This window comes from Herpailurus yagouaroundi, unplaced genomic scaffold, assembly GCF_014898765.1.
Source record: "Herpailurus yagouaroundi ecotype Mexico unplaced genomic scaffold, PumYag 218, whole genome shotgun sequence".
In the NCBI taxonomy this organism is placed as follows: Eukaryota; Metazoa; Chordata; class Mammalia; order Carnivora; family Felidae; genus Herpailurus; species Herpailurus yagouaroundi.
In genome coordinates, this window is record NW_024412449.1 from 1887572 (window position 1) to 1899963 (window position 12392).

General features: G+C 49.3%; 1 protein-coding gene across 10 annotated transcripts in view; it reads right to left on the reverse strand.

The window, feature by feature from the left end:
- The window catches only part of TEAD1 (TEA domain transcription factor 1), a 269913-nt gene that overhangs the window by 41110 nt on the left and 216411 nt on the right, over nucleotides 1-12392 (reverse strand). The gene's annotated exons all lie outside the window — the stretch shown is intronic.

The following is a 12392-nucleotide window of genomic DNA, read 5'->3' on the forward strand; positions in this document are numbered from 1 at the left end:
CCGGTCAGTACGTGTTTGTCAGCGCAAAGTTAGGGTGAGGAGTACAGGCCATGGAGAGGATTCATGGTACAAGGCTATAAGGGGCCAGTAATCTGAGAACACAGGTCACTCAGTCACGAACCAACCAACCAACCAACCAAAACCCTGTTAAGTCGTTTAACTTAGAAAAGAGACCCTTTCTTCTCCTTGCTTTGGTAGAAGACATGGTCACTGGACCACAAAGGAGTTGTCCAAACCAGTGGTTCTCAAAGAACATTTAAACCTCACCAGTGCCTGGTTAGCCCATCCGGACTCACTGGAAATCCCAGAAAACGAGGCCAGCCATCAGCAATTTTTAGCGGTCATTACATGAGTTGCAATATGCAGCCAGGTTTGAGAACCACTGGCTTCACTTCCTACTCCAGGTCCTCTGTGCCTGCCTCTCCTGCAGAAAAGACGCTTGACACCAACATAACGTGACACAAACACGTCTGGGGCGGGGGGGGGGGGGGGCTGGGGCTGCGGGGAGAGCGGAACCCAACAGGACTCATACAAGAAATTCTATGCCCCTGCTCGCCGAGCAGCCCCTGTTTACCTTTTAAGTTTAAACGGACGTTTCTCCAACTAGAGTGCTTCGGGGTACTGATCCCATTGGGAATGAGGAGTCCCAAATACAAGAAGGCTTGGTCAAGGTCGCCTACCAGAAGAGTACCATATCCTGGTTAAGAGCATGGGGTCTGGACTCAGCCTGCTTGAGTACAAAGCTTTGTGCCCAGGGCAAACCAGCTAAGACAAGTGCCTCCCCCGTCTTTAAAATGGGGAAGGTGCTGGCCTCTACCTCCCAGGGATGCTATGGAGTTTAAATGAGAAACTGCGTAGAAAGAGCTTAGTAGGCTCACAGACTCAATGAACAGTAAACGATATATGCTAGCTAGTATTACTGGCTACTGTTTTAAAAAAAACCCCTTCTTTGAGATTCACAGTAGGTATTAGCATGATTAAAAAACAGTTTTTAACAGTGTAGCCCAAAGTTTCCTAAACTTGCGTGGTCACAAAACCCTAGAAATACATCCTGAAGAAATGCTGGTTTAAATCCATAACTTGCTACACAGACCATGGACCTCTGGCCACAGGACCAGAGGGCAGGAGGCTCGACACCCCATCCGATGGCAGTTGTTCACAGTGCTGGAGATAAGGAGATGGTGGCCAGGGCCCAGCATCTTCTGGGAGAAGACTACGCCTCTCTTCTGTTCAACATCAGAATGGGATCTTTACCAAAGCTTCAAAATCCCTAAAAAGCATCAGGGGAAATGAAAAAGGGGGCACCTGTCCAGCTCTGTCACGGACCCAGCCTCTGCCCAGCTACCTGGTAGGTTTCAGGTGAGACTGGGGGCTGGGGACCACTATGCAAGGACAGACTATGCCTGTACCGGAAGAGAATTTTAAAAACAAAGTCAAAGCCATTGCCAGGTTAGGGAGCTGAGATCCACACAGCGGAGTGTCTCTGACCTTTCTGTAAATGTTCCCAAATGCTGTCACATCATCTTTTCTCTACTTCCCCGCCATTCTGAGAGCTGAGGGCAAAAGGTGTTCTTTCATTATCCAGGTGACCGGCCGAGTGCGTGTGCATCCACCCAACCCTTCTTAATAACCTCTGCTGGTAGCAAGCTCCCAGCCCTCCCCGGCCCTGTCCAGGCGGCACCGTTTCTGTCATTTCGTGTGCCCCCTGCAGGCCGTGAGTTTCTGGGCAAGGATGCGCCACAAGCAGAGCTATGGGAACACCTGCAGCTAGAATCCGAGTCTCTCTGCAGAACACCGCACTCCCAGCTCTTCCTCCCTGGCAGCCACCCACAGGCAGCCAGAGCTGGGCTGCAGGTGAGGAGCTGGGACTTGCAGTCTTTTTGGCTCACGACGGCTAGGGTCCCTGCGGCGTCCTGCTGGAACCCAGGACCTCTGCACGTCAAGAGGACAGGAAGGTGAACGGGGGGCAACATTTACCACACTTTCACGGGGGCCATGAAGATATGGCTGAACACAAAAACCCCGGAGCCAGATGGGAACCTGAAATCCCAGCTTGCTCACATGGTCAACAAGGACACACCATGTGTACTGCACCGCGGGTCTGAAGATGAAAGGTGATCATGCAGAGAGGGCCCTCAGCATAGGGCCTACCACGTAAGAGGTATTGGACCGACTGTGGCTGCTGAGATTCCTACTGTTGTCGTTTACTATCATGTGAGGTGACTCCATCCTGGGGGGGGGGAGAGGCAAAAGAACTTTCCTGCTTTCGCTACCCCTTGGCCCAGCAAAGAAAAAATAAGCACAGGTAAGCCAAGAGCTGGGAGCAAGTTGCGAAGCCATGTGACCGTTCAAATTCTCGATTGTGGCCCACTCATAATGAGCTTCCCGGGGTGTAGGCCTCTCCTGTGCCTGACGGACGGAAAAGAGTTGTATCCATTCACTGCTCCGGGCAACGTGCTTTCTATATATGTGACCTCAGGTAATCCCAGCCTCACAATGACACTGCAGGGGCATTTTACTAAGGTCATTACACACAAGGAAATGGAAGTTCAGAGATGAACAGACTTGCCTGAGGTCACACTTCCGGGAATAGTCCCAGAGTTAAGAATAAAACTTGGACCTGTCAATGCCACAGCCTGAGCATTTGCCGCAAACGTCAACCACACCGCCTCCCAGAAGAAAATGTCTAGACCCTTCTCACTCACTCACATCTACGTTTTCTGATGGTTGATTCGAGAAAAGAGAAGAGAAAAAAGCTGATTCGTGTTTGCAAAATTCTAAGAAGTTAAATTAGAATTCAGGATAAACATAACGATTCGCAGATGCATCAGACGGACTCTTCTTCTAAGGTTTCTATTTTGAGGAAGTTACCTTTGTGCCCGAGTGGCTGAAATGAACGGAGAAGGGCAGGCTGTCTTTGCCAAAGGAAACCGGGCACTGCCTCTCCAAAGCTGGTGACGTGAAACCAAACCCTGACTGCTGGCATCTGGGTGGCTTGATTCCTGCCAAGAGGTGACTTTGTTTCTAAGAATACAAAGGACTAAAGAAGGTATCCTGGAGACCACAGCAGTGAGACAAACAGCCTTCCCTCTCCCCTTAATTCAACCTGGGTAGGTTAGGAATCCCTCCGCCCCCAAATCCAGAAGACTGAAAGGAAGAGATCTACTGGATACGTCTGGGTTCAAGTTTTGATGCAATCAAAACTCTACAAACCATTCGGTAAGGCTCTAACTACTTCCCATCCTGCCAGTTCTCCTTATAAGGGAAGAAGGCCAGGGTGAATACCTGATTTCCCTTCCTCCTTCCCATACAAATCCCATTTTCTTTTCAGCAATGGTGGTTTCCCCAAAGCTAAAGGTGACACACGGCACCAACAAAGGGCAATTCTATTGTATAGGGCAGGAAACAAATATTGGCAAAAACAACACCAGTAGCAGCAACTAAAAATCGTTAAGTGTTGGGGGCAATGTATAAGCAGAAACAGGGTGAATGTCAGTAAGTCATGGACACTAAAGCCTAAGACTAGATTGCCTCGATACCAAAAAAGGAGGTTAGCGTTGGTTTGTTCAATGATTAAAAAAAAGTCTCCTGCGGTGGCCAGTGGATGTGTGGATTATCAACATTTCAATGACAAACTACAGAAAAGGTGTTCATTCTGCATATTTCTTTTGTGGATTTCAGTGGAACAAACCAGCACTCCCATGGCCCATTCTATGCCAGGCACTATGCTAGACACAGGGAATCCATGAGTTAATAGCACAAAACCCTTTTCTTCACAGACCCTATAGAGTCACCGTATGGAGCTAGTCTATTGCCTCCACAGTCAGAATCATATATTTACCCATGTAAATAAATGTTCTCAATGATTCCCATAGAGCGGGTTGGGAATAAAGACGGTCAACATTTCCTCTCCCGTGTATCACATGACTTAAATCAGCATTCACCTGCTCTTTTGATAGGAATGACTATTCTCCAGCACTAACCATACAGTGTTACTCATGAGCAAGGAGAACAGAGGTGGAACTCACGGGATGTGAATAAGGGTTCACAAGTCTAAGTTGGAAACCGTGATGAGAAACAAGTTATCCATCACCTCTGAGTGAGAGTTGAACACACTCAGATTTGTAAAGGTTTCAGAAAATTCGCCCTGGCTCCAACTATTCCAGCTAGCTGCCGGAGGATGTTTTCACAAAATGAGGGAATAAATCACAAGAGGGAGATGGGGCCCTAATCCAGAAGAGAGGTAAGAGAATGCACAGGCTAGCAGCTGGGCCCCTGACCTGGACGGCAGCTGGTCCAGGGTGGATGGAGAGCCAGAGGGGTGCCACCAAGGGGACAATGGACTTGAAAGATCCCCTGACTTATGTGACCATCTGGAGAAGAGTATGAGAACTCTGTTAGAAACGCTGAGGATGAACTTGTATGGGCATGTAAAAACCGAATTAAAAAAAAAAAAAAAAAAAAAAGAGGCAATGACAAATCCCAGGAAAAAATGTTTACAATCAAGAAAATGGTTCTAACACATCACACATTAACCATGCTGTATGTAAAATTTACAGGCTTGTGATACAAATGCTGAGTGCTAACTAAACCAAAAATTGTGATGTAACCCCACTGGGGGATGGGCAGGAAAAAAGTGCTAAATTTATTTAGAGAGCTAAGTGTGGTCTTCCATAGCGAGAAGTCAACAAAAAATGTCCAAAATTGATGGATTGAGATATACAGTATGATCATGTTATTTGGGAATATGGCAATAATATACAAAGAAATAGCTGAAAGGCTTTATAAGTGCCTGTCCCTAAGAAGAAGGACCAGGAGGTGGGGAGACATGGGACAGAGGACCACTGCTTTTCTTTATAGGCTGAGTCTGGCTCAATTTGGCTTATATACAAAGCACACATATGACTTAATTGAATTAAATAAACAGCCAATCAGAAACTATCTTGGAACATCATGGAGTTTTTTTGAGGAAGAGAAAGAACTATAAAGGGAAACAAAAATATTAAGAGTTGTGCTTCAGGATGTTTATTCTAGTTGGCCACAGTTCCCTGGACTCAAAGGGAACTTGGTCAGATCACAGAGCCTTCCTATGGCTCAACTCCTCAGAATGACCCAGCAGAAACAGGCACCCTTGTCTGCCTGGACAGTTCGCCAAAAACACCACAATGTTGCACCAGCAAAGTCCCACCTGGATCAAGGACGTCTCACAGCTTGGCAGCCCCTGACACAACCTGAATACACAGATTTCTTTTGACCTGGGAACATGCTCATTTTCTCTTTTCGTCGTTACAATCCCTCTAGCCATTCTTCCCAGCAGAAGAATGTGTAAACAGTGTGTAAACAGTGACAAGGGTGAATGTTACCCTAAAAACTCAACAAAGCTACCTTGCAACGGGTTATTTAGCTACCCTGGGCGTTTCACAAAGGACATTTCCTCCTCTCCCAAATCTGTTGTGAGGTCACTTTCTACCTCGCTCCTGGCTCTCCTCTCCTCTCTGCTGCTTGGGGAGGCTGCAGAGGGAGCCCCGAGGGCCCGAACTCTGGAGTCAGTCAGGGTCTGCGGCCAAATCTGGCTTGGGTGGCACTTCCTAGCGGGGGCGTTGGGTCCAGCCATCCGGGACAGCTTCCACATGTGGAACGTAGGAGAAGCAGAGAACCCACCTTGAAGGAGCATCACAAGGGTTAAAGCAGATAATGTGTGGGAAATACATAGTGCTGTGCTTGCACCTAACTCGTTATTATCCTTCAGACTGGTCAGTGTCCGCTCTCTGAAACGCGCAGAACCTGTCCTTGAAAGTGCCCCTCACCACAGATGAGACAAACCGAACTCCCCAAAGTGGCCACTCGGGTTTGATTTTGACTTTCTTTTCTCTTTTTCGAAAGAAGAACTGCTACCGGATTCTACTTCAGGGACCTCTGATGAGGCAGTTCCCTTTTTGTGAAAAGGGGGAGAGAAAAACCCTGGCCCTTGGCCTTGGTGCCGCTTCCTCAGACACGCCCAGAGCTGCACTACACCGTCCGACATAAAGATGGCGGTCTTTTCCTAAACTTGTTTCAAAAATCCCAAGTATGTGAAGAACGTAGTAAAACCTTGAAAAATGACTGCTGTCAAATAATACCACCAGAAAAATCATAATCCACTTAGGAATTTAAAGAAACCAAGACGAATAACTCATGTCAAGGGATGCTCATGTACAAGTTGGAACAGAACAGGGACAAATCACCTACCTTTGCTTCCTGTCCCTCGCCTGCCTGGGCTCTGTCCAGACACCCCTCCCCCGGGGCAGCCTGGGCAACCTGCGATAACCCCTGGGCCCTGCAGGGAGTGGCTGTAGGGCCGGGCCAACCAGAATGACCTGCACATTCAGCGCCTGGAGGCAGTGGGGGGACGGGCAGGGCTTGGCCGGGCTCAAACTCCGGTAGGGCCTCTCCTCAGCTAAGGGCTCAGAGGCACCAGCCCTATCCTGGCTACTTGGCTTCGTCCCCTGCCCTGTGCCCTTCTCAGAAACAAACAGCACTGAGAGCAAAGACTTAAGGAGCAAATTGGGTCTTTCCTGCCCAGATCTCACACCAGGATGCACCCCCTCGGCCCTGCCTCCCATTTCCACCACCACGGTTAGAGAGGGGCTGCTGTTTTCTCAGAGAGAAGCGGGTCTTCCCCGCAGAGGTGCAGCTGCAAAGGCCCGTGGGCCGTGCGCAGGGACGGCACCCGGGCAGGAGGCGGGCGTGGAGAGCTGACCCACCCCGGAAAGCAGATGGGAGCCTGGCCGGGCCTCTGTGAAACGTCCATAAAACCCAGATTTCCAGATGCTTTCAATTGCCTCATCCCCCAATGGCAATGAAAAAGGATGGCGAGTGCCCAGCGCAGCTCCCACACGAGGATAAACCACCCACTGCTGTGCGAGGGTACAGCTGGGTGAGGATGGGCAGCGGGGGCCGCCGGGCAGCACGCAAGACAGAGCGGGGAAAACCACAGCACGCCACACTGAGCCGTCACCCAGGAACACCGCCTCGCTTGTGTCCTTCCAGAAAAACCTGGGGGGAGAAGCATTTAAACACTGGGCGCAGCCAACCGTCGGACCAGCTGTAGCCTCCCTTGGAGAAGCGGGAAGGCCAAATGTGCACTCTGACCATTTATTCCGAGCACATGGGGCGTCCATTAACAACACAGGGATTAGAAGCCGGGCTTTGGCGTTGCTGAGCGGTGTGGCCGGGGGCAAGCTGCTTAACCTTTCTGGGTCTTGACTCCCTCATCCGAACGCAGATGACACCTTGCTGGCTCTTCTCCAGGGGTCAGTGTGAAGGGCAAACGAAACAGTGAACAGGACAGTTCTGCGTGAACCACAGGGAGCTGCTTCCTAAACAAGTTTAGGAAAAGGTGCTGGTAGGCAGGTCTGCTGTTCATGAGATCCACCTGCCACGCCACGAACTGGGGTGCGAGAAGGAGCCTCTCTTCTGAAGGACCGGCAACTGCATCCGGCCAAACAGCGGTTTCCCGTGAAAGCACGACCCCATTCCGAGATGAAGCGCTGCCTCAATAGCCACCGCAGGGCCTAGAAACTTCTCCAGAGAAACCCTGCCCTAAGTCTTCACCCTGTCCGTGACACAGGCAGGGATTCTCCTGGCAGTCCGTGGAGTTTTAACCTTGCTTCGGAGCTCATTCCTTTACTCCTCCAATCGACTCCCCATACAAACCACCCGCCTTTCTCTTTGCCACAGTCCTCAACAATGGTACATGTCCTTCGAGCTGCACCGGTCACATTTTCCAAACCAAAACCAGGATCTGTGATCCGACCAAGGAATTTTCGTTGATCTGTGAATTTAGGCCGTTGAAAGGAGCTATAAAAATACGAGAATTAAATTGCTCCTGGGGCCACAGTGACCACCTGTCTTCGTGGAAAAGAGTAAGGTTATCTGCGGGGTAACCTGCAGAACTGCAGGTGGGCCCCCCAGAGGGGTGGGGCTGGGGTGCACATCCTTGTCCTCGCAAGATCGTCCCAGTCCCTGTCCCCTCCATGTCACGCTGCGAGGAAATGCACGGAAGAATGCTTAGAACATAAGATCTCCCTGAATGGTGGTTACTGCTTCTACGTCTCCTCAAACTCCTTAAACCACGGGCTTTGGATTCAGACAAACTTCAAATATCTGGCCACGCTATCTAGAAGCTGATTACTAGGCTCAGCTACCTAAAGACGCTGAGGTTCTCTGTTTCCAATACCCGTTCCAGCCAAGTTCATTTTGACAAGAAGCAAGAGCATTAGCAGACAGGCCAGCTCCTAGCAATCCTGCTTTCTTCTCTGTTCCTCGGCTCTTCAAATTACAGCGCCATCCCTGGTCTCAAAAACAGTCATCCCATTATGCTCTTCCTCCCACAGCTAATTAATCCCCAAGGCCTTTTAATTTTATCAACACGATGTCGCTCCCCTCTGACATTCTCTGTTTTGTATCCCCCTGGGCATGTCCAGGCCACTGCCTTCGTTTGGTCCTTGCCACATTACCTGGACTGGAAAGTCACTCCCCTCCCCCAGCCTGCTTTCTAACCAGTTGCCAAGGTCATTCTCCTGGAACACACATCTGACCACATCTTGTCTTTCAAAAGAGGAGTGAGGATATTCACATTACCCGGTATATGTATTAAAATCTCTGCGGGGCGCCTGGGTGGCTCAGTCGGTTAAGCGTCCGACTTCGGCTCAGGTCATGATCTCGCGGCCCGTGAGTTCGAGCCCCGTGTCGGGCTCTGTGCTGACAAGCTCAGAGCCCGGAGCCTGCTTCGGATCCTGTGTCTCCCTCGCTCTCTGCCCCTCCCCCACTCATGCTCTGTCTCTGTCTCTCAAAAATAAATAAACATTAAAAAATTAAAACAAAAATCATTCTGGCTCCCCGCTGAATTTCAACAGGGTCCAAACCACCTGGTGAGCATAGCCCCTCGAGCCTGGTCCCTTCCTTATCTCTGGCCCAACTTCCTGCTACATTACTACAAGGCGCTCAGGTCTTAAGTAGCTTTGTGGAATTGTCGACATGTCCAGGGATCCTACTCACGTTCACTGTCACAGCAATACAGTGAAGACCATTATGTCCACGAACAGACTGGAGTCAGGCTGAGTCCACTGGTCCCCAATCTCACACAGCTGGTAAGAATTCAGATAGAGCCTTCTCGTTCCACCAGAATACACATGTTGCCACCGCAGCATGATGGGAGATGTGTTCTGAAGTCCAGGTGGCAATCTTCTTTGCCTCTTTTACTCCTCTGCCCCAAATCCTGAGAAGAACCATGGTGCCCCAGGTTGGAAAAGGAGCTTGGGGGAGACCCAGCCCAACTCTCTACCCAAGGTGAAGGGAACTGTTTACATCCAGCCTATGCTTAGGGAGCTCACAGTTTGGAAGGCAGCTGTCTTTCTGTTTGAATAATTTCTTTATTTCTTCAAAGGTACAGTGAGGTGGTTAAGAACACCGAGTGGAGCCAAACCTTGGCACGGCCACTTCCTGCCGATGGATCTTGATAACGTACCCTCGTGTTTCTGAGCCTCTGTTCCTTTACTGACAGACTGGAGAGAAGAACAGTATCCATGTGAACATACTTGGCATACGGTGCTTTTAAAACAGCTCAGTCAGTGCCAGCAACAGTCATCGCTGCCGTAGTGAGTCGAGGTGTGCTTTCCCTGTTCAGGGAAAAACCTGTACCCGTCACAGAGCTCCCCTCCTTTTTCTGCAAAGCAGTGCTGCTTCCCAACCGAAAGAGAATACTCTCCTTGTCCTTCCTTCTCCAATCCACCGCCTTCCCTTCTCTGGCTGTATGAACTCCTACCTAAGTAAACTCACACACTCTCTTCCTGCATATGGTGCTGCTTGCCCTGGCATCCAGAAAAATCCTGTGCCTGGGAAGTCTGAACCAGTGGGGGGCTGCCAGCTGTGGGGCCGGATGTGGCCCGGGCTGCAGGAGGGCTGGAGGAACCTGCCGCGTCCCAGGGTAGGGATGGAGGAAGTTGGCTAGGCTTTATCAGGAAAAACCACTCCCCGCGCACAGACGGTGAGCCCAGGTTTTCACCCGCCTAAAGGAGCAGCTGGCTCCCTTGGCCAGATTTCAGGCAAGGTGCTTCTAAACAGCCCACCCTGGGTGGAGGATCTTGCACTTAACATTCGGAAGTCCTTTGATACGCAACAGTGAAATCATGTAGAAGAGTGCATTTTCAAGCATTACTAACCACTTCTAAAATAGTCTTTGTTGTTTCGATTCTTCCTCCCTTTCTTCACCCTCTGCTGTTTTTCTCTTAGCTTCAAGTGGAGCCAAAGGTAACAGAGGGACTGACTTGCTGGTTTTCCACCAATATAAACAACCACCGATTTGGGGAAATGCTGCCGTCTGGTTTGTACACGATGCAGAGCCAGCAGGGGGCGCTCGCCGCCTGGATTACTCTTCCTTCGCTCCTCACAGATTTCGCGGAGCTACGGACTACAAAATGAAGATACAAGTGGATCTTGCAGCTCTTTGGTCATCGTCTCCGGCTGCAGAGTCAGCAGGCCTGGACCTCCATCCCGTGTCCAATGACAAGTGACTGCCTAACATGGGGCAGGCTGTGTCACAGGATTAAATAAAATGATGCACGGCGTCGGCCACTGCCTCTACTGTACTGCGGAATATTACCAGCAGCCAGTATCGCCAGGGATGGCAGTCAGGAAGAAGTCTTCGGTGGCGGCAGTGGTGATGCGCGTAGTGAACCGAAGAGTGACTTTCCAGAAGAGCTGGTACCAGGGAGGCCGCCCTAGACTGGGGATGTGGCAAACCAGGTTCTCCTCTTGCCTCTGTTGCTACAAAAGTGTGTGTTCGTGCCTCATCTCCTCCTGGGGGACAGTACCAGCAGGGTTCAACGCTGGCCACGGCCACCCTTAAACCAGCTCTCTCTCCAGGCCTCTTCTATAAAAAGGAATAGAATTACCAACCTCACAGGGCTGTGATAAAGATGAAAGAAATCACTAGTGAAAAACAGCGCAAGACGCAGGGCACTCATTTATTTGTTTGCCTTTTGTCACCACTGCCTATAAGCCCGTGACTCCAAGGAGGCTGAGCCCTGAGAAAGAAGTGGGGGGGGGCACATCTGTATGTGTGTACGTGTCTAATGTTAAATTCTAAACACTGTATACATCCCAAATTGTTAAAAGATACCAGTTGAGTTTCTTTTAGATGGCTTTACAATTTCCTAGAGTTGGAACAAAAATACAGTAAAATTAAAGCCCGAGAAGCACAGAAAGTCTGAGAGCCAAAGAAACCATCCACAAGCTCCACGTTTTTCAGTGTGACCTTGGGCCCGAAGTGTTACATTCATTGTAACAGCACCCTAGCGCTCTGTAGTTGCAAAATAAAGTACACATTATGTAATCTGAGAAGCTGGTGCTTGAGACCCTCTCACTCAGCTTTAAATAGTTTTGTTAATTCTCCCCCCCAAATTTCAATTAGTCACCTTGTTCTCCCAAGGTTCCCCTGCTTCCTCCTTCGGTAAGACTCATCCTTCAAGCCCTCACGTTTCTCCTAAAATTAACCCATATGCTACTATTCACAATCCCCCGTGTATTCACTTGTACACATTAAATCCATTTGTGTACCCCTGCAAACTAAGGGTCCAGAACCCAGGAATGTGAGGAGCCACATGAAAAGTGAGACTGGTGTTTACAAAGGAAACGACATAATTTCACAACAGTGATACAGCTTTGGTTGGCACTGACAGACATGCTTTTAACATCATGACGCAAGCCAGCAACACCAACATATGTATTAGATGGTATTATTACTTTCAGAAATTATACTTTTTTAATCTAAAGGACGAGTAATTTTCACACTGTGAAAGACTGTTATATTCACTTCAGCACCAACATCACTCCACATGGGTGTGTGTGTGTGTGTGTGTGTGTGTGTGTGTGCGCGCGCATTTCTGGTTTGTCTTCTCTAGAACACAGCCTCTATGACAATGGGGATTAGCTTCCTCTGCTGTTGAATCCCTAACACCTGAAACAGTGGCTGGCATGTAGTAAGTGTTTAAAATGTAGCTGTTGAATGATTCCAATTTCTTTCAGTCCCCAACTCGTGTCCCCTTAAAATATAATTATGTTCTCAAGAGGCCCAAGGGTGTTGACTCATGCCAGGCCTCGCATTTATTTCGGGGCCTCTGAAGTCATGTGCTAAAGTCCAGTCTTTAGAGCCAAACCTTTTCCTCCATCGGTAAAAGGCCAAATCCAGTCGAACCAGTCGGATTATCATGTGTAATCCTAAACACGTACGAAACACGTACCTCTGGACTGTATTCCAAGGAGGTGGTGGGTCCTGCCTTTACAAAACTGTTTACCAACTTTCACTTACTCCTTTATATACTCAGAGTCATCACGTCTGGAATGTTCTTCTC